The sequence below is a fragment of the Hemitrygon akajei genome, chromosome 9, assembly GCF_048418815.1.
Source record: "Hemitrygon akajei chromosome 9, sHemAka1.3, whole genome shotgun sequence".
In the NCBI taxonomy this organism is placed as follows: Eukaryota; Metazoa; Chordata; class Chondrichthyes; order Myliobatiformes; family Dasyatidae; genus Hemitrygon; species Hemitrygon akajei.
Genome location: NC_133132.1, coordinates 114,573,128 through 114,598,638, shown reverse-complemented (window position 1 = coordinate 114,598,638; position 25,511 = coordinate 114,573,128). Strand labels below are relative to the sequence as shown.

At 39.2% G+C, this 25,511-nt stretch overlaps 1 protein-coding gene across 18 annotated transcripts in view; it reads left to right on the top strand.

Moving 5' to 3' along the window:
• The window catches only part of LOC140733456 (myelin transcription factor 1-like protein), a 444,485-nt gene that overhangs the window by 254,167 nt on the left and 164,807 nt on the right, over positions 1-25,511 (top strand). The gene's annotated exons all lie outside the window — the stretch shown is intronic.

Here is a 25,511-nt window from a genome sequence, read left to right as displayed (position 1 = left end):
GTCAAAGTATTTGAGTACATTTCTAACTCTTCTGGCTTCAGTCTCTTTGCCGTCAGTTCTGAAATTGTTAGGTTGCGTTCAAAAAAACAATGAAATGCGTGCTGCCATCTGACAGCGTTTTTAAAAGTCTCCGGTTACCCCGTCCACACTGATCTGCCCAAGTAGCGTTTTCAAAAATACCCACCCTGGCAAGCGTTTCTGAAAAGCTCCGGTTTCGGGGGACGAAAACGCCATTTTAGTGTGGATTGAGCGTAAAAACGAAGAGAAAAAGCTTCGTTTACAGGTTTATCCGGCGTAGTATGGATGTAGTCTTAGTTTCTGAGGAAGCTGCTATGTTTTACGATTTTTTTTCTTAACTTTCTTAACGATTGCATGTGTATTTTCTCCAGTTTTTTCCCATATGACTTCTGACTGTGCCACCTACCTTAGTAATGCTGGGAAATTGATTTTCTGATATCATTCGTCTGCTATTTTAATATTTGTACTGATTTTCTATAGTACTCTTAGACTCTACATTTACTACATTCTCTTGAAAGCTAGCAGCCACCTCTTTTCTAATCGGAGATTTTGGCCTTTGTTATTTCTCTTCATAGTTTAATTGTTGTTGGAGCAGTTAGTGTTGTGGTGCTCCTTGTGCAGCTAATTTCAGCTGTACCTCTGATCTCATGTTTCTTGGTGTACTTTCTCAATGAGGCCTGCAGACACAGATATTAATGACAAAGCAATTTCTGTACAAGTTATGGGTTCGAACCTTGCTCCATAGGTCTGAGTTTAAAATAGATTAAAGGAAAACTGGCAATTGACATTTGGCTGATGATGAAATTGAAAATTCATCTGAAAGCTTTATTTTTTAGTGAGCATTCAGCTCCATGTATGTAATCTCTTCAGTTACCAATGTGGCACCATTTATACAAGTATTTTGCAGACTTGCATTTGTTAACATGCATCCTTTAAATAAAACAATTGCATTTTTTGCACCAAGGACAATCTCCTCCAGGACAATGTTCTGAATCTATTTAAAGACAAGAAGCATATTCAACATCTTCTAACTCACTTGTATTATCATAGAACCCTCTATTGAGTCTTCTGTTTCATACTGTTGGGTATTTTCACCTGAGCTTGATCAATCACTGGCCATCAAGTACAACAGTTTGATGGGTTTTCTTTTGCTTTCATCAAGGTGAGGAATTTGGCTCTTAGGAAATTAGACTCTGCATGCACTGTGCCAATGTTAAGAAGTGTTAGCTTAAATATGGAATGAATTGTGTTGCTGCTCAAATATGATATTTACATTTGAAATACTTGTGGTATTGTTGAAACTGCCAATTGGTATCAGATCACTCAACCTATCTGTGACACACTTCCGAGTTGTACTGCGTGTGAGATTGAGAGAAACAAGTTAGGTTTAGTTTGGTCTTTTATCTTGTTTTAGATTTTGGAACGCAGCTGCTGATATAACTTGTGTTTGGTTGCCCTACAAGGGCAGTAAATGAATTTTTTCTGACCTATCTCTTGTTTCAGGTGGTGTTTTTTTTTCCCACCTTTGTATAAACAGTTCACTAGCAGTAGTGGTAATAGAGGTGCTTAAGGTGTTTTTGTCGAAAAAGCGGGCCAATGTTTAGATAGTGGTAAAGTTGTTGTAGGGCTACCAAGGCTGGATCAAGAGTCGCTTCGTGGTATAGTTTACCGGTAGAGAAAGCAAATTGATCAGGGAACACAAATTTAGAAAGTCCGGAGAAGGTCCAAGCACACATTAAGGCATCAGGAGCTATCTGGTTTATCAGGAGCAAAGTAGGAATAGTAGTATAAATATTAGTTTACTTTTAAGAATGTAAATAAATACAATCACTTAATCTTCAGTAGTTCAGTAGTTCTTCCCCCCCCCCCCCCCCCCCACCAGGTGTAATAATGCAGACTCTGCAGTGTCAGTCTTGCCCTATGTTCGGATTCATGGAAAATTGATCCGCTGGAAAGTTCACATGTGAGAAATGTGAGCTAGTCCAACACCTTGGGGAGGAGGAGGTAACTGAACCTGCGATGTTGTAGAGAATTGGCAGATATGCTCCAGGTGTCCTTTGGGGAGATGGTATGCACACAAAGAGAGCCGTGAGTTGAGACTCCAGACCAGAAAGAAAGAGACAGGTAGGTGACCGTGGAAAGGAGGTGCCGGGTAAGGGGTTCGCACTGTCCGGGGGCATCAACCCCAGAGCGGAAGTGTCTAGTGATGCTTAACGACAACTATGAAATGTCTGATGTGGTAGGCAGGTTAGAAGCGTCCCACAGGACTCTCTCTAATGCTAAACCTAAACCCCATAAAAAGAAAGCAGTGATAGTAGGGGACTCAATTATCAGGGGTGTTGAGAGTCAAGTGTGTACTAACAAGGAGTCTCGTACGATGTGTTGCCGATCAAAAGCACAAGTAGGAGACCTCTCTGGGTGAATAAATAAGTTTCTGGCCAGAGCTGGAGCAGATCCAGGAGTCATTGTTCATGTCAGAACAAATGACATTGCTAAGGGCAGGCTGTCAGTTCTGCAAGACAAATTTAAAGTGATAGGTGGGAAGCTTAGGGACAGACTGACAAGGAGGTCTCAGAAGTTCTGCCTGTGCCACACACCAGTCCAGGTAAAACAGAGGAGATTAGATTTAACGTGTGCCTCAAATTCTGGTTTATAGGACATTGTGGCATATGTTTATTGGATATTGAGGCAGATGGGACTTGTAACACTGGGACAGGTTGCATTTGAACCGGAGAGACACTAATGTACTGGACAGTTGTATGCTTCAGTTAGTTAAGGACTTTTTAATCAAGGAATGGGTGGAAATCAGGGAACCTAGAACAGGCCAAGCTCAACTGTTTAAACACCTGAATGGAGAATGATATTTTAGGGCATAAACCAATTATAGGCTTCAAAAATATAAAAATGGTCAAAATAAGATGAAAAACACCAGTAATAGACTAAGGATGGCCTATATAAATGCAAGAAGTTTTAAGAATAAAATAAGCGAGCTGGAATTATATGCCATGTGTATAAGTATGATATAATAGCAATAACTGAAACCTGACTGACCTCAAAGGATAAAAATCTCAAAAGGACCAGGCGAAATGTATCTCAGGCTACTGTGGGAGGCGAGGGAGGAGATTGCTGAGCATCTGGCAATGATCTTTGCATCATCAGTGGGGATGGGAGAAGTTCCAGAGGACTGGAGGGTGGCAGGTGTTGTTCCCTTATTCAAGAAAAGGAGTAGAGATAATCCAGGAAATTATAGACCAGTGAGTTTCACTTCAGTGTTTGGTAAGTTGATGGAGAGGATCCTGAGAGGCAGGATTTATGAATATTTGCAGAGGCATAATATGATTAGGAATAGTCAGCATGGCTTTGTCAAAGGCAGGTCGTGCCTTACGAGACTGATTGAATTTTTTGAGGATGTGATTAAACACATTGATGAAGGTAGAGCAGTAGATGTAGTGTATATGGATTTCAGCAAGGCTTTTGATAATACAAGGATTATTGAGAAAGTAAGGAGGCATGGGATTCAAGGAGACATTCCTTTGTGGATCCAGAACTGGCTTGCCCACAGAAGGCAAAGAGTGGCTGTAGACGGGTCATATTCTGCATGGAGGTTGGTGATCAGTGGTGTGCTTCAGGGGTCTGTTCTGGGACCCGTTCTCCTCATGATTTTTCTAAATGACCTGGATGAGGTAGTGGAGGGATGGGTTAGTAAATTTGCTGATGACAAAAAAGGTTGGGGGTGTTGTGGATAGTGTGGAAGGCTGTCAGAGGTTACAGCGGGACATTGATAGGATACAAAACTGTGCTGAGAAGTGACAGATGCAGTTCAACCCAGATAAGTGTGGGGTGGTTCATTTTGGTAGGTCAAATATGATGGCAGAATATAGCATTAATGGTAAGACTCTTGGCAGTGTGGAGGATCAGAGGGATCTTGGGGTCCGAGTCCATAGGACATTCAAAGCTGCTGAGCAGGTTGACTCCGTGGTTAAGAAGTTCATTGGTCTTCATCAATCGTGGGATTGAGTTTAAGAGCTGAGAGGTAATGTTACAGCTATATAGGACCCTGATCAGACACCACTTGGAGTACTGTGCTCAGTTCTGGTCACCTCACTACTGGAAGGTTGTGGAAACTATAGAAAGGGTGCAGAGGAGATTTACAAGGATGTTGCCTGAATTGGGGAGCATTCCTTATGAGAATAAGTTGAATGAACTCGAGCTTTTCTCCTTGGAGCAGCAGAGGATGAGAAGTGACTTGATAGAGGTGAATAAGATGATGAGAGGCATTGATCGTGTGGATAGTAAGAGGCTTTTTCCCAGGGCTGAAATTGCTAACATGAGAGGACATAGTTTTAAGGTGCTTGGAAGTAGGTACAGAGGAGATATCCGGGGTACGTTTTTTTACACAGAGAGTGGTGAGTGCATGGAGTGGGCTACAGGCGACAGTGGTAGAGGTGGATACAATAGGGTCTTTTAAGAGACTCCTAGATAGGTAAATGAAGCTTAGTAAAATAGAGGGCTATGGGTAATCCTTGGTAATTTCTAAAGTAAGTACATGTTCGGCACAGTATTGTGGGCTGAAGGGCCTGTATTGTGCTGTAGGTTTTCTATGTTTCTAAGTGAATATAGTATTAAAGGATACTTGACTTTGGAAAGATAGGGAAGATCGTAAATGTGGAAGAGCAGCCATTTACCTAAGGGAGAATTTAAACATGAGGCTTCTTGTGTTAGGAGATGAATTGAGACTTAGTTAAGCTATCTGTGTGAGAATTGAAAGCTATAAGGATAAAGGAGTAATATTGGGTATATGTTATAGACCCCCTAATGCCAATAGTGATTTTAATAAGCAACTCTATCAGAATATTAAAAAGCAAGTTCTGAGACTTTAATATCCTAAATATTGAGTGAGAGAACTTCGCGACTAATTGATTGCTGAAAAGTGAATTCATTAAGTTATGGAATGACTGATTTTTCATGCAGTATGTTAATGTACCAACTTGAGGGGACCCCTGTCTTGATTTGAGAATATCCTTACATTCTCAGGACAGAACTTTGAGTACGGAAGTTGTTGAGCCTTTAGGAACAAGCGATCATAACATTGTTAGTCACAAAGTTTTTTGGGAGAGTATATTAGCACAAACTGAAGACATTATATTGAATTTCAGAAAGGCAAAGTTTGTGCAAATGTGGCAAAGACTTCAGAAAGTAAAGTAAAAGGAACTGCTTGATTTTGAGTCAGCTGAGGAACAATGGGGTTGATTTAAAGAGGTAATATGCGCAGCATAGGAAATGTTCATATCCAAGATCAGAAGTAATAAAAACAATAGATTAACTGCATGGATAAATAAATATATACATAAAAAATATTGTAGAAGGGACAGCTATATAAGGAATACAGGAAAAATAGTAATAATGATAACTGTCGGACATATGAAAATATGAGAGCTACAGTCGAGAGGGAAATTCAGATTGCCAAAAGGCAGGTTGAGAAGGAAATTGCTGATAATGCTAAGATTGACTCCAAGGGATTTTTTCAATACTTTAGTAAAAGAAAACTCAAGGAGAAATTTATGTGTATTAGGAATAATAGTAGGGTGTTAAATTATCAGAGAAGGACATAGCAAATACATTTAATTCATATTTTGCTAAAGTATTCACCTATGAAGATGTTAGCAGTATGCCAGTAAGTGTAGAAAAAAATAAGGTTGCTTTAAGTGACTAAGAGATCTCAGAAAGTGAGGTCTGCTTCAGCTAAAAGAGCCATAAGTTAATTAATCTCTGGGCCAGACAACATACATCCTAGGGTACTTAAAGAGGTCTGTGATTATAAATACAAACCATTAACATGTATTTTTCAAAATTCAGTGAAGACTTGAGAAATCCCTAAGGACTGGAAATGGGCTGACATTGTCCCAGTATATAAGAATGGTGACCTAGTAACAAAAGACTAGTAAGCTTAATGTGTATCATAGGTAAGATAATGGAAAAGTTAATAAAGAATGAGGTGGAAAAGTACCTGATAAGAACAGGCATGTTAGCAGAATGATAACATGGGTTGAGAAAGGGAAAATCATGTTTTAGTAATATGCTGGAGTTCTATGAAGAGGGAACCAAAATTTATGATAGCAATAGAGCAGTTGATATAATTTACTTGAACTTTCTGAAGGCTTTTAACAAGGTACCACATGAGAAGTTAATTATCAAACTACAGGAGGCAAGACTTCAGGGTAAGGTGTACGATTGGGTGCAGAGTTGCCTCATAAACAGAAAACAACAAGTTATGGTGAGAAGATCATTTTCACACCAAGAAGATGTTAAAAGTGGGGTTCCACAATAATCAGTTTTGGGACTGCTGCCATTCTTAATTTACATTAATGATTTGGATGACACATAACAAACCAGTAAAGTTTGCAGATGACACAAAATTAGCAGGATGAAATGATAACATTCAGGCAGCAGATCAATACAGTTAGATCTAAGCAAAATCCAGATGTGGGCAGATAAATGGCAGATGAAATTTAATGTAAGTCAATGTAAAATATTACATATAGGAAGTAGAAATATTAGATATAAATACACAATGGGGTGTCATGAGCTTGAAAGTGCACTGTATGAGAAGGCCTTCGGAGTCCTGGTAGACCCATCACTATCAACATCTAGATAATGCATAGAAGCAATAAGGAAGGTTAATAGAATGCTGGGCTATATAACACGCTCAGTGGAGTTCAAGTCTAGAGACATTCTCCTTGAACTGTATAATGCACTTGTAAGGCCACTCCTTTGTATCGTGTAGTTTTGGTCTCCATATTTTGTGAGGGATGTGAAGGCACTTGAGAGAGTTCAGAGAAGGGCAATTAGACTCACTCCAGGTCTGCAGGGTATGAGCTGTGAAGAGAGATTAATGGAATCAAATCTTTTTTAGCTTAAGTAGACGTAGAATGAGAGGAGACATGATAGAAGTGTTCAAAATCATGAAGGGTATAATGGTGTGGATGCCAGCAGCTTCTCTAAGATTAATCCATCATCAAGGACATGGGGCCATAGGTGGAGACTGGTTAAAGGGAAATTTCAGACTAACATCAGGAAGCATTTCTTTACACAGTGAGTTGTGGACACATGGAGCAGACTACCTAGTTATGCAGTTGAGAGTCGTACCTTAGAGACTTTCAAATCTAAACTCGATAGTTATTTCACCACACAACATGAATAGGAATTTGCAAGCTTTGTTGGGCTGAATGGCCTGTTCTTGTCAAAAGCTTTCTAATGTTGTAATGTCACATTACAGGTTCATGCCCAGTCAGAGAATTTGCAGAAACTAGCCTAATTGAGATGGTTCATAAACACCATGGAACAAGTGAGAAGAAGCAGCTATCTAACATTTACCATCTTTGCATTCTTTCTTGGAATAGGAAGAAGTTTTCATTAATACCTTATGGAATAATACCTTCATAAAACCTTGCAGGTCAACAAGATCCGATCCACTGCATAACACTTCCATTCTCCCTGCATAGATCAGATGTAAATAAAGTGGCTCGAAGTTGGATTTTTAGTAATAGAACAAAAAATTCCTACACCTACAAGAGAGAGACATGAACATTTTTTTTCTTTTGTCCTTTACAGGATCTTGGTATTGTTGACAGGACTAGCATTTATTCTCCAAGGCTAATCATTTGTGAGATATAGTGGTGGCTTGCCTTCCTGAATTGCTGCAGTTTTTCGAGTGAAGGTACTTGCAAAGTGGGAGGTTTGTAAAATTAGTATCCAAGACAAAATCAAGGAGCGGTGCCTTAGCAAGGCAGCGTCCATCATTAAGTACCTCCACCACCCAGGAGATATTCTCTTCTCATTGTTACTGTTGGGAAGGAGGTACAGAAGCCTGAAGGCACATACTCGATGACTCATGAACAGCTTCTTCCCCTCTGCCATCTGATTTCTAAATGGGTATTAAACTCATAAACACTACCTCTCTAGTTTTTATTTCTCTTTTTATTTGCACTATTTTATTTTAACTTAACAGTTTAATAGACATATACTTACTATAGTTCAGTTTTTCCTCTATTTATTTATCATGTATTTCATTGTACTGCTACTATAAAGTTTCCAAATTTCAGAACATATGCCGGTGATATTAAACCTGATTCTGATTCCAGTACTTAGACCTAGCAGCAATAACAATTGAGAACACTACATACTTTGAAGTCAGGGTGATATAGAAGCTTCAAGGGAACTTGAAAGTGATAGTGCTCCACTATACTTTCTAATCTTCTGGCTCTTGGTATTAGAAATCATAGTATAGGAGCCACCATTGGAAAAGCAGCTGAGTGTTTTTGGTTAGTAGTACACTGTAAGTATTGGGTCTGGTGGTTGGGGGAATGAATATTTAACATGATGGACAAGGGGCCATTCAAGTGGGCTGCTTTTGTCCTTATGTCAAGTTTCTTGAGTGTTGTTTGATCGTATGATTTACACCTTGTAGGTGATGAAAGGTTTTTGAGATGTCAGGAGGTGAGTCACTTGCCACAGAGTACACAGCCTCTGATTCACGCTTATTGCAAGCCACTGCTCCATTTCTGGCTGTAGGCGACCTCAAGATAATTGCTGGGCTCTGATAGTAGCACAATTAAATATTGATCGACCCTTGTTGGGAATAATTATTTCTGGCATCTGTGTGGCACATATATTACCCATATTCATCTGTGGTCCAAGACCTACTGCATACACTAGTACACTGCTTCATTGGCTGAACTGTAGATGATACTGATTATACAATTATTGAAGAACATTCCTCTTCTGACTTCATAATGGTAGTAAAATCTTTAATGAAGGAGCTGAGATGGTGGGGACTAGGACACTTTCTTGAGGAACTCCTGCAGCAGTTTCCTGGGGCTGAAATGATTAATCCTTAGCAAATAAAGCCACCTTCCTTTGTGTGATAATGTGTCCAAACACTGGAGGGTATTCCCCTTGTTGTACCTTGACTTCAATTTTACCAGGACACGTCGATATCACATTTTGTCAAATGCTACCTTGATGTCATGGTTAGAGACTTGCACTTCATTGCTGGAATCAGCTCTTTTTCCTTCTTTAGATCAAGTGGGCAACTAAGTTTCTCCAGACGACTATTTTTACTATTTAACATTAACAAAAGTAAAATGCATTTACCAATCATTTTCCAATGCCGATGGACACTGCAGATTTGATGCTGATTTCTGCTGCTGTTCATACAGAGTTTGCAAGTTCTCCCTGTGATTGCATGGGCTTCCCTTGGGTACTCTGGATTCCTTTCACTTCCCAAAAAAATGCAAGCTAATTGGTTAAAGTCAAGTGGCCCAAGTGTGTAAATGACTGGTGGGGTTATCAGAAGAGCACTAGGGACAAGTGTGAGTGAGCAGGATGGAGGGAAATATGAGAAGAACTGAGACTGTTAGATTCATCTGAGAGCCCCAGTAGGTGTGGTCGACTGAATGTCTTCCTTCTATTTAAGGAGATATGAAAGTAAGAGGAACTTATTGTGAGGCTTCTTCTCCAGCAAGGAGTATGAATGTCCCTCCAGATTCTGCAAGAAATCCTGGGTGTACAATCAGCCCCTCATATCAGCATCATCTTCTAGCCTCAATGCAGGAGCTGTTCTTCAGGCTCTCCAGTTGCATCAGCTTCATTCTTAATTTCCTGCATCCACTTGTCAGTTGTAATTTCTTCTATGATGTGTGAGAGATACATTGGAGTTATTTTAATGAGGTCCGTGAGCCAGAGGATCACATCAAGCCATTGCATCAAGAACTTTTGTCCCAGTGCTGCCAACTGCCCTGAAAAACATCCATTGATACAATATGTTCTAAGGACTAAAAATACCCCAAAAGGCAATTGAAGGGAAGTCAACATTGAGCCATATACGGGGAGAACAGAACAGATGGCTAATAGGTTTGTTAAGAGCTAGATTTTAAGGAATATCTTTAGAGAAGGGGGACACTAGGAAGGAAATTCCAAAGTTTACTACTGTGGCAGTGAACCTGCAACAACTGAAGAAGGAGTGACTAAATTGGATATTGTTGAGGATGCCAATACTGGAGCTGTATTAGTGAATTCTGAAAAGTTTGCCCTGCAGAGTGAACTGAATTATGAACAAAGCCTCAAATGCCACCAACAAAACAGGTAAGATTGAAATAAAGTGCAAAATGATGGAACACAAGTCAATTCAGACACTATCCATCGAGACAGTTAATGATAGACTTTATTAGAAATGAAGCTTGAGACTGGGGGAGTATATAGCTTTCAGTCCAGAGAATCTTAAATTTCAGGGGGTTAAAGACGAAGCAGTTTAAATTAATTTGGCTTAAATAACAAGTGCACATTTTATTTTATTAAGTTTCCTCATTATTTTAGTAACAAATGCACAAAACTATGTATTTTTTAAAGGTAAGGAATTTCACTTATTTTATTCCTTGATCCAAAGCTGACCATATAGTTGCTCATTTGAGAAGCCACTTTGTTCTGTTATAAATCCCAGACAGATTCATGGAAACCCTTGCGCAGTTAATATTTATTATTGCACCAACTATCAAGAAAATTATCATCTTTCAAGTTGAAGGGTTTTTGACCTGGCCAGCAAATCAACTCATTTCAAAGTTGTGCTTGAAAATGTCCCACTGGATTGCTGTATTATATTTAAACAAACCTGCTTATTCAGACAGAAAACTGGCATCTCTAGCAATATTGGGTCTCCGTTCCTAATATCCCACAATTCAATTTAACAAGTAGAATTAGATCTTGATCATAATATGCCTATATTTAGGTCCCACAGTCAGGCAGTACAATAATATAAAGTTTGGAGAACTTTGTTTTAAAAGTACATATATAAATAAATTTGCCCTGTCAAATGCTCTTCAGTTTTAACCTCTTGTTATTACTATTAAGCGTTCGATAGTTCAATACTGTCAATGTTGAAACTTCCAAATTAGTTGCTACCTTCTGGTATCAAGGTCAGTGTCTTAATGTTGTTCCCAAGAATTCAATTGCACCATAGAAAATTCACAGTATAGACATCATGCATCACATTGTGTCTGTGCAGTGTGAAAAGTGCCCTTTGCTCAACCAACCCAAAATGAATTCCATTGCTTTGTTTTCTTCCCCCAGTCCTACAGTTCTCCTCTGCTTATCCATTCATACTTATTCTCAAACATGTAATATTCTCTGCCACCCTTGCTTTACTATCTTTGAGATGGTTTTATATTGATGGTCCTGAATAACAGACTCCCCAGCCACAGGAAATAAGCTTCAGAATTAAAAGCTTCCATTAGTCTTCTCAGTATCCGGAATCTCCAGCCGCTCCTTGTAATCATTGTTTCTTATTCCTATTATCATACTTTACCCTCTTTTTAGAAATTCTAAGTAAATATTTCTACTAATTCTCCTATAAGACTGCTTTCTGAAGAACAGCAGCAGCAATATTTTGTTCATTTATTAAATTGATCACATCTTGGGAAAAAAAGCATAAAAATACCAAATGTGATTTGTATGTAACTAGTGCTTCCCACCTTCCCTGATTAAATTTTACATTTTTTAATGCTCATTAATTTGTTCTTGAGTCATGCTTTCTGAAATTTTGTGCAAAGCTCACCCTCATTTAATTGATCTACAGTTTCCTGGTTATAACTTCTAGTCCATCTTTTGTAAATGTGGATTAGTTTAGCTATCTTTCAATCACTTGATATTATTTATCTCTTCTGACGGATAAGCTTTTAGGCTAACATTTCAAAAGGAAATGGTTATCACTGGAAGCTGCAACTTTGAGATTTTTTTTATTTATCCCTTTCTATTTAAAATCAATGCATCAAGACCCACTTTCTTTCTTGGAACTTCAAAATTATCAGCTATTGTCATCTTAATCTGCACAAATGAACCATAAATCAGGGCAGCAATTGTAGGTCAGTTCAAATACACTTTAAATTATTACATTAGTGAGACAGAGTTAAAGGTTTGTAATTGTGTCACAGACAATAGACAATAGACCGTAGGTGCAGGCGTAGGCCATTCGGCCCTTCTAGCTAGCACTGCCATTCACTGTGATCATGGCTGATCATACACAATCAGTACCCCGTTCCTGCCCTCTCCCCATATCCCTTGACCCCGCTATCTATAAGAGCTCTATCTAACTCCCTCTTGAATGCATCCAGACACTTGGCCTCCACTGCCTTCTGGGGCAGAGCATTCCACATATCCACCACTCTCTGGGTGAAAAAGTTTTTCCACATCTCTGTTCTAAATGGCCTACCCCTTATTCTTAAACTGTGGCCTCTAGTTCTGGACTCACCCATCAGCGGGAACATGCTTCCTGCCTCCAGTGTGTCCAATCCCTTAATAATCTTATATGTTTCAATCAGATCCCCTCTCATCCTTCTAAATTCCAGTGTATACAAGCCCAGTCGCTCCAATCTTTCAACATATGACAGTCCCGCCATTCCGGGAATTAACCTTGTGAACCTACGCTGCACTTCCTCAATAGCAAGAATGTCCTTCCTCAAATTTGGAGACCAAAACTGCACACAATACTCCAGGTGGGGTCTCACCAGGGCCCTGTACAGCTGCAGAAGGACCTCTTTACTCCTATACTCAATTCCTCTTGTTATAAAAGCCAGCATGCCATTAGCTTTAGACCAGACACAAATGCCTGAATTTCAGTGAAGCAAAATAAAATCAAATCAGCAGCACTTTAGAGAGATCCATAGGTGCTGACAGGATTCTCATGCTCACTCAGCTGCTCATTCAAGTAAGTATTTAATATTTAATGAAAAATTATTCTGGTGTTACCCTTCAATGATCAGTTAAAGACTTGTTGATAGATTACATGCATACCTTGAACTGCACTCAGCTGTATTTGAGCCATCATATTTCTGGAAGCAGTCATAAGGTCCTACACCTTCATATGGAAGCACTACATTCCCATTTCAAGTGTGATCCCCAGTTGCCTATGGTTCAGGATTGGTGGCTCATTTCTGGAAATGTTTGATCATGCCATTACCCTAGGTAATTTCTAAGATAACGACATGTTTGGCACAGCTTTGTGGGCCAAAGGACCTGTATTGTGCTGTAGGTTTTCTATATTTTCTACTCAAGCTTGTGTATCTTTTGAAATTGAATTGACTTTATTACTTACATCCTTCATATACTTGAGTAAAAGTCTTTGCATTACGTCTCCGTCTAAATGTGCAAAGTGCAATTTATAGTAATTTATAATAAATAGTAAATAGTATATTTTAAGTAGTAACAATTAATGAGGGTTGTCATCACTTAAATACACTAACCGAAAGGTTCCGGTTAGTCCTGACGAAGGGTCTCGGCCCGAAACGTCGACAGCGCTTCTCCCTATAGATGCTGCCTGGCCTGCTGTGTTCCACCAGCATTTTGTGTGTGTTGATAATATTAATAACTTCCTGCTGCCTTGTCCTTTCTAGGTTTTCAATCTCACCCCAAGTCTTCCTGCTTCTGTGTAACTTTGGCTAAGAATGTAGCTATTCAGTTTTCATATGGTAAGGGTCTGACACCATCATCACAGTATTACCAGTTTCTCTCTGTTTCCAAACAGACCTGACGCATGTTACTTCACTAAGTACATGCATCTGGCTGCTTCAAAACACAAGGAACGATAGTAGCTTGTATGCAATAGACTCCACTGGGTCCTGGGAGCTGAATCTCAGGACAAAAAACTAGTTATGTAGTAGCTGCTGTAACATGCACAGATAGAAGTAAGAGATGTGTTGGCCAGGAGTGAGCGGGGAAGTAGGATCAACAGCTAACGTACTAATGGTCAGGAGGTGGATCACAGATGTGGCTGTTTTATGCATTATTTTGACTTCTGTCTTATTTTGCTCCTTAATGGGACTGAGCCTAGTTTCAGCAACCTTGCTACAGAAATAAGTACAAGGTTTAGGCTCTGCCTCATCTTATATTGGTGCATCAATCATAGTAATCTCATATCTGTCACACTCCTTTGCTGTTCATATATGTGCCCTGAGCTTGTTTTCCATACTAGTTTGCTCTGGGCCCTGATTATGCAGTAAGTTTCAAATATTTTCCGCAATTTCCTTCTCGAGGACTCAATGCGTGATCTTATTATGGCATCCTAAACTATTCTCCTTAACTGGAAATTAGCCCAAACCAGCTTTGTCAAACCTTAGAACTTATCACTTCGCTAGGCTAGACAGCTGGCCCTGTCTTGTATCACAGCTAACTTAGCTGATGTGTTTAACTTGCATCCTCCTAAAACTCTTAACAGTTTTTTGCTGACAGGAATGTAATTAATAATTTCCATAGCTCATAGGAAAGATGTATTTTTGACCCGTGGTGTAGCAGCACTCTCTCTTTGTACTCAGTGAGCCATGGTGCTTTGTGTGCTTGTCAACTTGTTTTCTGTAACATATCTAAATCCTCGACCTTGTGTTCATGCTAGAGTTGGGAGGAGAATAGGTAGCATAAGAGGCGAAAGGTTAATAATGTAGGAAGGGAGAGCAAGGATTAGGATGGGATTGGGAGAGGACAATGGGGCATGCTATTAACAGATTAAAGTTTTGTGATGACAGTCATCAAGTCAGGAACTTAATTATTTATCTAATTATCTTTCATTAACATGGTGCTGCTTATGACCTTTGAGTGTGCCAAACTGCTTCAAGTCCAGTGAAGTATGTTTTAAATGTAGTTGGTGTTTAGCAGCCAAATTTTTGGTAGCAAAATCCTACAAAAGAGAAGTACAATAGTTAATGAGACACTCTGTTTCAGTGCAATTATTTGAGCGATAGCTACCGGTATTTGTCAGGATGTGAGTAGAAATCTCTTTCTCCTCTCCATTTTCATCTAAAAGGACAACCCAGACCTTGATCATATCTAACCTGAAATTTGGTGTATAACATTCAAGTACAGGGTGCTGTAGGCTCACGCTCTAGGAAATAGAAAAGCGAAGAATTGCAAATGCTGGTAATCTGAAGGAAAAGCTGTAAATGCTGAAGATGCTCAGCAAGTCAGACAGCATCAGTGAAGAGAAAAACAGAGTTAACATTTCAATTCAATCGCCTTTCATCAGAAGTCATCGACCTGAAATGTTAACTTTCTCTCCACAGATTTTGTCTGACCTGCTGAGTATCTGCAGCATTTTCTGGTTTTAGTCCAGGGAATGGCATTATTTTGAAGATATACGTAGCAGCATATGAAGAGGGCGTAACGTAATAATCCAGGGAAAGCTACAGACTGAGATGGAGCTTGTTCAGAGCCCTACGAAACATCAGCAGGAAAAGTTATTTAACAGGGGAGCTTCATAGAACTCCACCAACAGGCCTCAGAGAAAGAGGTAGGCTTCTACCAAAGTAAGTTGTTCTAGGGATTGCAGAACGAAAATGGATTTGTTGTTTATAGATTTAACTGCAATTGATTTGTTTTACTTATTATGATAATTACTATTTGGATTTGTAAGGCTATAGGAATATATGAGAGAGTAAGACTGTCAGGATTTCTCTTCCATAAGCACAGACTGTACCAGTTCGGCCAAATGATCCACCGCCTTGTTAAACCCATTCTGTGATTCTTCAGACAGCCATAGTCAGTGACACAAAAAATTTCTTTATGAAAAATGTTTTTCCTGAAGTCTGTTGTGTGGGCATGAAATAAAATTAATGACTTGCCCAATACATTTTAAAGGAGTTGTTGGGTATTGAGTTACAGACTTTCTACCATTTATTAAGCAAAATATTTTTGATCAGTATGTGCATCTTATTTTGGATTTTTGAATCAACCAAAACAAATAGGACAGGCAATACAGGAATAAGAGTGGTACCTTCAATAGATAAGAGCTTCAAGGAACACAAACTGAGTGCATCATTTTTAGTTTTTTAAAGATTATTTAGACCCTTATTAGTTATAGAAATCCTACTAATATATTGATGACAAAATTACCTTGAAACTTAGCTCTCACTGTTCAAAATGTCTTTCAAAATTATTGCTTTTTGTTCCCAGTGCTCAAAATAATATACAAGTCATTTCTACCAGTAATATATTTCAATACAGGTATCTACTAAGATCTTTCCAACCATAGAACAAAAGCTAACCCTGTAAGTTACTTGCCATATCTTGCGGTTTGGTCTAATTGCACTATAGACAAATCTTACTTACCTACATAAAGATGACATTAAAAATGATAAAAAAATTATCTTGATTGTTTTGTTCTAACTAAGTTCCTATTCAATCATTGGTCAAAGAGTCATAGCATCATATTGTGTGGAATTATTCTGAGTTTGTGCTGACTGCTAAGCGCCCTTTGATATTCATCCTATACAAGTCCCTAGTATACACACAGGGAAACATGATTAGGTTTACCTGTACATTAAGAGACTCTCAGATAATTACATAGAGTTTAGAAAAATAGAGAGCTATACAGTAGGGAAATTCTAGGCAGCTTCTAGAGTAGGATATCAGGTCAGCACACCATTGTGGGCCAAAGGGCCTGTAATGTGCTGTAGATTTTCTATATTCTATTAATACAAATATCTAATCTAATCAACAGCTCTGTGCATAAAAGCATACAGACATGGTCAAAAGATTCAATTGTGGTTCAGACCAAAGACCAGGATGGGGAAGAAATGTGACCTTAGTGACATTGACCATGGAATATTCGCTGGTGCCAGATGGGGTGGTTTAAATATCTCAGTAACTACTAATCTCTTGGGATTTTCATGCACAGCGGTGTCTAGATTGTGCAGGTAATAGTGCGAATAACGAAAGAAAACATCCAGTGAGTGGCAGTTCTGTTGCTGAAAATGACTTGTTAATGAGAGAGGTCAAAGAAAATGGCTCAAACTGACTAGAAGGCAACAGTAACTCAAATAAACACGTGTTGCCACAGTGGTGTGCAGGAAGAGCATCTCTGAATGTACAAGTTGAACCTTGAAGTGGACAAGCTACAGCAACAGAAGACCACAAACCACCCATACCTAATAAACTGAGTGTATATTTACATATATCTAGACTCACTCAGTATCAGCACCACTTTTTATTTTGGTAACTTGTTAAAATGCAATGCGATAGCCATTCAAAATGCACGTGTAATAATGGTGCTGGCAAATAAACCACTTAGCAAATTTAAATGGTGCAAAGAAGACAGTCCAGCTGTGAAATGCCATTAGCTTGACTGACCATGAAGCCAGGATGCAATTGGCACAGAACCTGCTTGGCTGATCAACCCTGCAGATGGTACAAGGGCCTCGAGGCATATTCTCTTCAGTGTGAAAGGTTAATCCATTAATGAGCAGAAGGTGGGGGATACATTGACAGAGGTGATAAACATAGGTGTGGCCTCCACAAGGAGTTGTTGCTACTTCTGATCAGATTTAGGCAATAGTGAATGTGAAATCTTATCTCCAATCTGGTGCCTGCAGAAAATGCATCTCATGTACATATCTAGTGGTGTTAAATACTACCAAACCTTTTGGACTGAATATTATTAAAGGTATGTGATGTATGGTAATAACATGAGGGCTTCTAATTACTGTCATAATGTGTAATCATAAGATCAATTAAAAAGCAAATAGAAAATGTCTTAATGTCCATTTTGAATGTTTCTTTTTCTTTCCATTGAATGTTTATAGCTTTTTTAAGCTGAAAGGTTTTGAATCAGAACATTATTGAAATGATTGTATGAAAGATGTTACAGCATTGTCGTCAATGACACAGCAGAAATTCTTTCCAAGAGTTCTGCAGAACAAGAACATCTTGTAGCTAGTTCCTCACGCTATGCTCAATGTTGTACTGCAAGCCGCATGAAATGTAATGCCCTTTGGTAATTCACTGTTAACCTACTGATGCGGGCAGTTGGAAACCATTCCAGCCTTAGTATTTCATGCTTTAAAGTGGTACAGAAAGAAATGAGGTATAAAAAGGATCTGAGAAGGCAGATCAGTTAGATGTGTTGCACCTGCCAAGATGTCATCAGTCATATAAGCAGGATTCAGTGCACCTACAGTGGCAGTGACCATGAGGAATGGACTGAACAGGTTTCAGAACAGCAGGAAACCAGTTTGTGAGCCACGCCATCTGTTGCAAGGACACCTGCAGCCAATCTCCACCATGAAGTTGGCACTGTCAGTAGCCAGCAGTTTTCCCTATGCACATTTTTTATGTCTTCCCAATCTAGCCGTTTACATCCCTGCACTACTGACTAATCTTTTACCCTCTCACTTGTGAAACAATTGCAGGACCAGCAATCTAATCTCCTCTCTTTGGCTAGTCATATTTGCTGCGTGTCACTGAACTGTTCTTCAGAAAACAATTTGCACTTCATTAGCATCTTTCAAAACATTTGCCCTATCCAAGACATTCTTTACAGCCAGTGAAGTAATTCTGCATGGTAGCCACAGCTGAGCTGGAAGAAACAAGCAAACAATTTGTGTTCAACCAGTTCCGACAAATATTGTGCTAATGAACAGATAATCCGGTTTTGTAGTTTTGACAGATTTCTGTCCTTCTTGTCGCCATCATTCGCTGATCGGCACCTCTCCTGAGAGGTGACTGGGACTTTACCTTCTTGAGTGCAGTACCCTCCCATGGTCACAGAACTGTAGTGAGGCTTTGTTTCGAGGAGGCAAAAGCATATATGGAGGTCCAGCCCTGTTCTTGCTCATTGAAATTGTTGCTAGTTTGCTCTTTCATACAACTCTGTTTACATTCTGGCTTTAATAGTCATTCACCAACAGCATTTGATAATACAATTTAATAATACATTATTTATATCGCTTATGCAGTTGATAGCACACATAGTTGAGTAAGCAAGATGGAGGATATGAAAAATGTAACATTCCATGAAACTTCCCTCCAGCTTCATCATCCCTCATCTTTTGGATCTACTGGGTGAGGTTTTCCATTGAGGTGTCATAACTGGCAGATGAGAAATGGAAATCTGAAGTTTACCGTCCATTTGGGTTTATTCGCCTGACCTGCATTAGGCTCCGGCCTGGTATGACAGCAGTGCAACAGTTGCCATTTGGACAGTGGTAAACATTCTGAAGCTGCAGTTCTTCTAACTGATCACACGTTGTGCTGCTGTACTCTGATTCTGAATTTGGAATTACTTTGCTCCAATAAGTGCCTACAGTGACAAGGATAAACTGGAGGTGGTTTAATAGAAAATTCCAAGTAATATGGGAGCAGTTGAAATACCTTACTATTGTTACCCTAGTTTTGTATCACTCTTTAGCCTCCATTTCCTGCTGAACATTAGGAACCTTGCAGTGTATGCCAGCAAAGAAACAACCAGTTTTTTTTTGTTTCTACACTCTATTTTGTTGGCTTTGTTTAAAAAAAACTTTCAAGGTATCCTCCCTCCTTATGATTAACAACATAAAGCAATCTTTCCTCCATCCACCTGGAGATTCTATACCCAGGAATGTTAATTTTCCAGCTCAGCCAACTTTTAATCATGAATGTGTCATTAATATTATAATTTAACCATATGTTAATCACTGGCCATAGTTTCTTCATCCATTTCAGAGTCCTTGCATTAAAATGTATGCAATCCAGCCTCATATTTCTCCCTGTGGTTCGAGATTTAACCTTTCTTTCTTTGTTCCTTACCCCCTGTTGTTGTGTTACGCTGTGCCAGTTCTTGTGCCAAATTAGTGTGAGTTCTCCCAGGGGCACAGGCAAATATAACCTCAATGCTGATGGATTTATTGTGGTTCAGGTATACATAAATTGAATTGCACAGGTCCCACCTTTCCCAGAAACAGTATCAGTGACCCAGAAAACTAAAGTCCTTCATCTCTTTGGCCATGCATTCATCTGACCAACGGTAAACTCTTGTTTGTATACTCCTCTTTGTAGCATATCACACTGGGAGCAATCCAACTTTTGAGGCTCTACTTTTCAATCATATAACAAACTACGTAAGTTCACTTTCGACATGCATTGTCATTAGTGAAAGACCTATAAGGTGGAGGGGTTGGCAATGTTTGTCAGCAAATGTGGAATAAATACATTTTCTGCCAATCTTTGGTACCATCAATATGTGCTCCTTGCAACAGGTAAATCTCATTGTTGATAATGTAGCAACTTCATTATCAGTTCTTGCGTTTGTCAGACAGCACAAACAATATTGAAGCTAACCTAAACTTCTGTCCCTCAAGATGACTTTCTTGAAGTGGAAACAGATCCTTTAATGCCACATGTATGCGGCTTATCATTCCCTGAAACCTGAGAAAGTCTGATATAAATTTCTCTGCAAATTTGTATATCTATGTTACCTGCCTCACTCTACCCAAAGGTGAGGAGAGTATTTCCCAGTCCTTGAGCAGAGAATGTTTGTGACATTGCAAACACTTTCATGCACTTCAAACATTGATGAATAGTTTATGCCTATAACAGTATTGTAAAATGAACTGGAGGCCAACATGTCTGAGACTGCTGGTGAGCTTCATTATCACAAAACAAAATAGTAGTAGGTCACAGTTCACAGTGACTGACTCTTTGGCGAATCCAAGCTTCCACACATTACTATTGAATAAACTGGTCATACAACCAGTTTCAGTGTCTCCCCTTTTGACCTTTTAGCTGCACTGGCACAAAAGCTTGATCTTCTTACCATTTTCTTGCTGGTAAACCAGCAGGATGAAAACCATAGGTCTTCACTGTGGCATTGTTTCATCTTGAATCTCAGAAATGGGACTATTTTTAAAGGGCTCACTTCTGATTACGCCTTTTAAACCAATGCCAGGATCCACTTAAAAAGCCCAAGTACTAGAGTTCATCCTGCTGGGAAGAACATGCTTTCTCTGCTTGGTGCTGAGACAGAGTAGGTTGGATTGACACAGTCTAACCTGAAAGGCCAAGTGTAAACCGAGCATTGCGCAGGGATTGGTATCTCCTAACTGCCTAGTTCTCACTTGCGCATGCATTTTTCACAAAACCACTTTATTTTTGCGAATATTCAATTTTCATGAATTGGATATTGTTGGCAAGGCTAAGATTAATTGTTCCGCTCCCTAGTCACACTGGAAGGGATGTTGAGCCTGCACTTTCAATTGCTGAAGCCCCTCTAACTGATGATACTCTCCCAGTGCTGTTGGATAAGGAGTTCCACGATCGATGGCAAGGGTTCTCATGCTGTGCAACTTAGGAGGGGTTCATTTCTGTTGTCCTTGTTCTTGGTGATCAAGTGTTGTCTACGTTGTGCATATTACATAATTCATTTTGACAAGTTATACGACAAGTGTGGTAATTGTAAAATCCTGATTTACTACAAAATTTTATAGCAATGAAAGAGAAAACATTTTGAGCAATTTGCTTTCCAGGTCTGTGTCCTGATTTTTTCCTCAATTTATGTCATAATGTTACCTCAGATTTCATGAATGATTTCTTGTGCAGTATGTTATCAGGTGCCTTTTGGAAATAACATCCAATAATACCCTCTCACCTAACATGATATTCATCATTGAACAGTTCAGACAGTTTGTCAGACATGACTGGCAAATCAGCAGCCTAGATATGAAATACTGTATATTACAGAAACAAAATAGAACTTACCTAGTTGAAAATGAGGTAAAATTGTAAGAATTCTTTCAGAAAGAGGATAATAGCCATAAGGGATTTTTTTTGACCAAGCAGAAAAAAAAACAGAAGCTTTAAATGTACAAGAACCCTCAAATTTAGTTTGAAAGTAAGCACATAGTGTAAAGGGGGCTGACAGAAAGAATTCCACAAGCAGAATGTATTATTTCCAGCAGTGACTAATCTGCTGCTGTTGGCTGATAGTTAATCATCATCCAGCTCCTGCTGTTGCAGGCTGATTGTTGTTCTGCATCTGCAGTTATACCTCTGCTTCATACCGTGGTATTCACAGGGTACCCTTGGACTGATGCACATAATCAGCCCATTATTCAGTGGCCATGATGCTCTTGCCCCTGGGATTTGGCTTGATATATGCTGTAGGTTAAATATAGGTAATTGTACTAGGATTTTATTACCATGCTATGAATATACTGCCTTAATTCCTTTACTTCTGTTTATAGCAGGGATAACTGAGAATATTAATGGACCTAGGTTATTGGTCTCAGTGTGAATCTCTATCCAATTTTTGAAGTAAAAGCTAGGATAATTTGCATTCAGTTTTGGCATGATTCAGATGGAATTGGAACTGCCAATTAGACTGTGTTCACTTTGGAAAAGCTGGGATGTCTGTAAATCCCTTGGAATAATATTCTGCCAGTCGCCGGAGAGTGTGCACTGAATACTAATCATTGTTCCATGAGTGCATGTCACCTGAATGATCGGACAGTGAAATTGGTAAATTGGCTTATTATTGCCACATGGACCAAGGTACAGGTGAAAAATGTGTCTTTCTTACAGTCCATACAGATCATTTCATTTCATTACACAGTGCACCGAGGTGGTACAAGTTAAAACAATAACAGAATAACATTCAACAGCCACGGAGAAAATGTAGTGTAGGCACACAAAAAAGCATGGTTGTACATGCCTTCAGGCTTTTGTATCTCTTGCCAATAGGAAGGTGGAATATTTGATTATGTGAACTGATTCACTGAGGCAGCGAGAAATGTGGTCAGAGTCCATAGAGGGGAGGCTGGTTTCCATGATGTTCTGAGTTGTGCTCAAAAATCTCTGCAGTTTTGTGCAGTTATGGGCAGAGAGGTTGCATGCCAAACCGTAATGCATCCAGATAGGCTGCATTTATGGTGCTTCAGTAAAAATTGGTGAGGGTCATATCGGAAGTGCCAAAACTCCTATTAATGAATGTAGGAAATTTTCTTGAAGTGTTTGTGTAACCAGGTGTCCATAATTATTGATAGGCCATTCTGTCATTTGTTAGAAATGTTTATTCAGGCTGTTGTAATATCCCAGTTTTTCCTGTCGTTGGTTTCTGCAGTGTTACAATAATCTATGATCTGACTAATGTTCGTCAAGTCTATGGTGAACTGGTGTAACAGTTTTGTATTCTTAAATTAAAAGTCCACATGCTTACATGAAGCATCCCGTTTTGGTGGATTTGGACCCTGAGAGACTTTTCATCATAACTTTTGAAGAAAAAGCTTGAAAAGCTTTTGAGCAGATCTACAACTACAGTTTTACACTGAGATCCAGCAAGAATCATAAGACTTCAACAGTAGAATAACTATACCTACCTGCTCATGTGAAGCATGAGTCCATGAGATTAAATGATGGACACAGAAGTGACTGCAGATGCAAAACCACATGACCTCACATCAGACTGAGACTTAAATGTACTCAAAAAATATCAGATTCTCACTGGATTAAAAAGTCTTTGATCAGGCATATTGAACTGTTGGTACTTAAGCATACTGTGTTCTCTGATGTATGTACCACAAATGAAGTTGCTTCCGACCTGTTCTGATACGTTGGGGTTCAGAGAGCTGTACAACTTTTGCCAATTCTAGGATGGAGAAAGGTCATTCCTTTGTTGCAGATCTGTCAAAAGATGTTCAAGGTTATTGAAAGGTTTAGTGGCAAAATAGTCACATCACAATGCACCAGACATCCCATATGATAATGGAACTCCAAACTACATTAATTAGTTCTCTCCATATTCACTTCTTAACTGCCCACTTAGTCGTGACAGAGGACTTATTGTGAGAAACTGCAGAGCACCTGATGTATTTGGGAGAACTTACCTGCTAACTTCTTTTGACTTATCCTCTTTCTTTCTAGTCCTGATGAAGGATCACAGCCTGAAGCATCGACTGTTTACTCTGTTCCATCGATGCTGCCTGGCCTGCTGAGTTCCTCCAGCATTTTGTGTGTGTTGCTTGGATTTCCAGCATCTGCAGATTTTCTTGAGTTTGTGTGACTATCCTTGTTTACTAGCTTCTTATAATTAATGCACTAGAACACGGAGATCCTTCTGTACTTCACTCACTTGTATTCATTCTCCATTTAAATAATAATCTCATTTTTCATTTCTCTTACTGAAGAACATGGCCTCACCCTTCTCCACTGTAAAACTCTCTATTTATCAGTTTTTTTGCCCACTCATTTTATTTATATCTCTGTGTAGAATCACAGTTTCATTATTACAACATGCCCTTACACCTATTTTTGCATCACTGACAAATTAAGAAACTTCCGGCATATTACCTTCTCCAGATCATTAATGTAACTGGTGAACAATTGCAGGTCAAGAACTGATACTTGTGATACACCACTGCTTTCCTCCTTCCTGTCTGAAAAACTTGCACTCTAGTCTTTCGCTGTTCCCACTCCCATCGACAAAAGATGTAAAAACTTGAGATAATCACAAGGCTCAAGAACAGCTTCCAACCTGCTATTACAAGACTCTTGAACAGGCATTGTAGATGGTAAAGATGAACTCTTGATTGCCCAGTCTATCTCATCATAACCCTTACACCTGTACTTGCTCTATAACTGCAACACACCATTCTGCATTCTGTGAATTTTCCCCCTTTCATACTTCATCAATGTACCTATATATGGAATGATGTGTCTGGATATCATGCAAACTAAGTCTGCAGAGAGGTATAAATAGGTTGTGCGTGGGCAAGAGTCTAGCAGATGGAGTACAATGTAGATAATGTGAGGACTTGGGAGTTCTTGTGCATGAATCTCAAAAGACTGTGTTTGCAGGTGCAACAGGTTATCAAGAAGGCAAATTGAATTCTTGATTGGCCTCACTGGTAAAGGGACTGAATTTAGGAACAGGAAGGTTACGCTGCAACTGAACAGAGTACTGGTGAGACCAGACCTGGAGCATTGTCTGCAGTTCTGGTCTCCTACCTTGAGCAAGGCTTTGGTGGCAGTGGAGAGAAGTTTCACCGGGCTGTTTCCAGAGATGATGGGGTTGGCCAAAGAGGAGAGATTGACTTGCCTAAGATTATACTTGTTGGAATTCAGGAGAATGAGAGGGGTTCTTTTTGAAATGTATAAAATTATGAAAGGGATAGGCAAGATAGGCAGGAAAGTTGTTTCCACTGGTAGGTGAGACTACCAACTTCAAATTAGGGGATATAGATGTAGGATGGAGATCAGAAGCAATTAGTTTTCCCAGGGAATAGTGCATCTGTGCAATTCTGTATTCAGGGAAGCAGTAGAGATGGCCTCATTAAATGTATGATTTTATAGAATGGCAGAGCAGGCTCAATTGACCACATGGCTGATTCTTGTTCCAATTTCTTATGCCCATGAGTTCTTACGTTCTAAAACAGCTCTCCTTCTATGAGGTACTAGCGCACAAAATGGCAATAATTTGTCGAAATTAGCAGTCTCAACTGGAAACTAGAAATATATTGTATACTTGATGTTCTTAAGATGATATTGGGGCTTAGCAAGACAATGGAAGCACCGTGATGTTATATGCATTGCTGATACTGATACAAGTTATAGAATAATATAGAACCTCATGGTTTGACAACTGCCAAATTCTCATGAAATATTGTTTTTTTACTAACTCTTCCTTCTGGTTTTATTTGCTTTGCATTTGA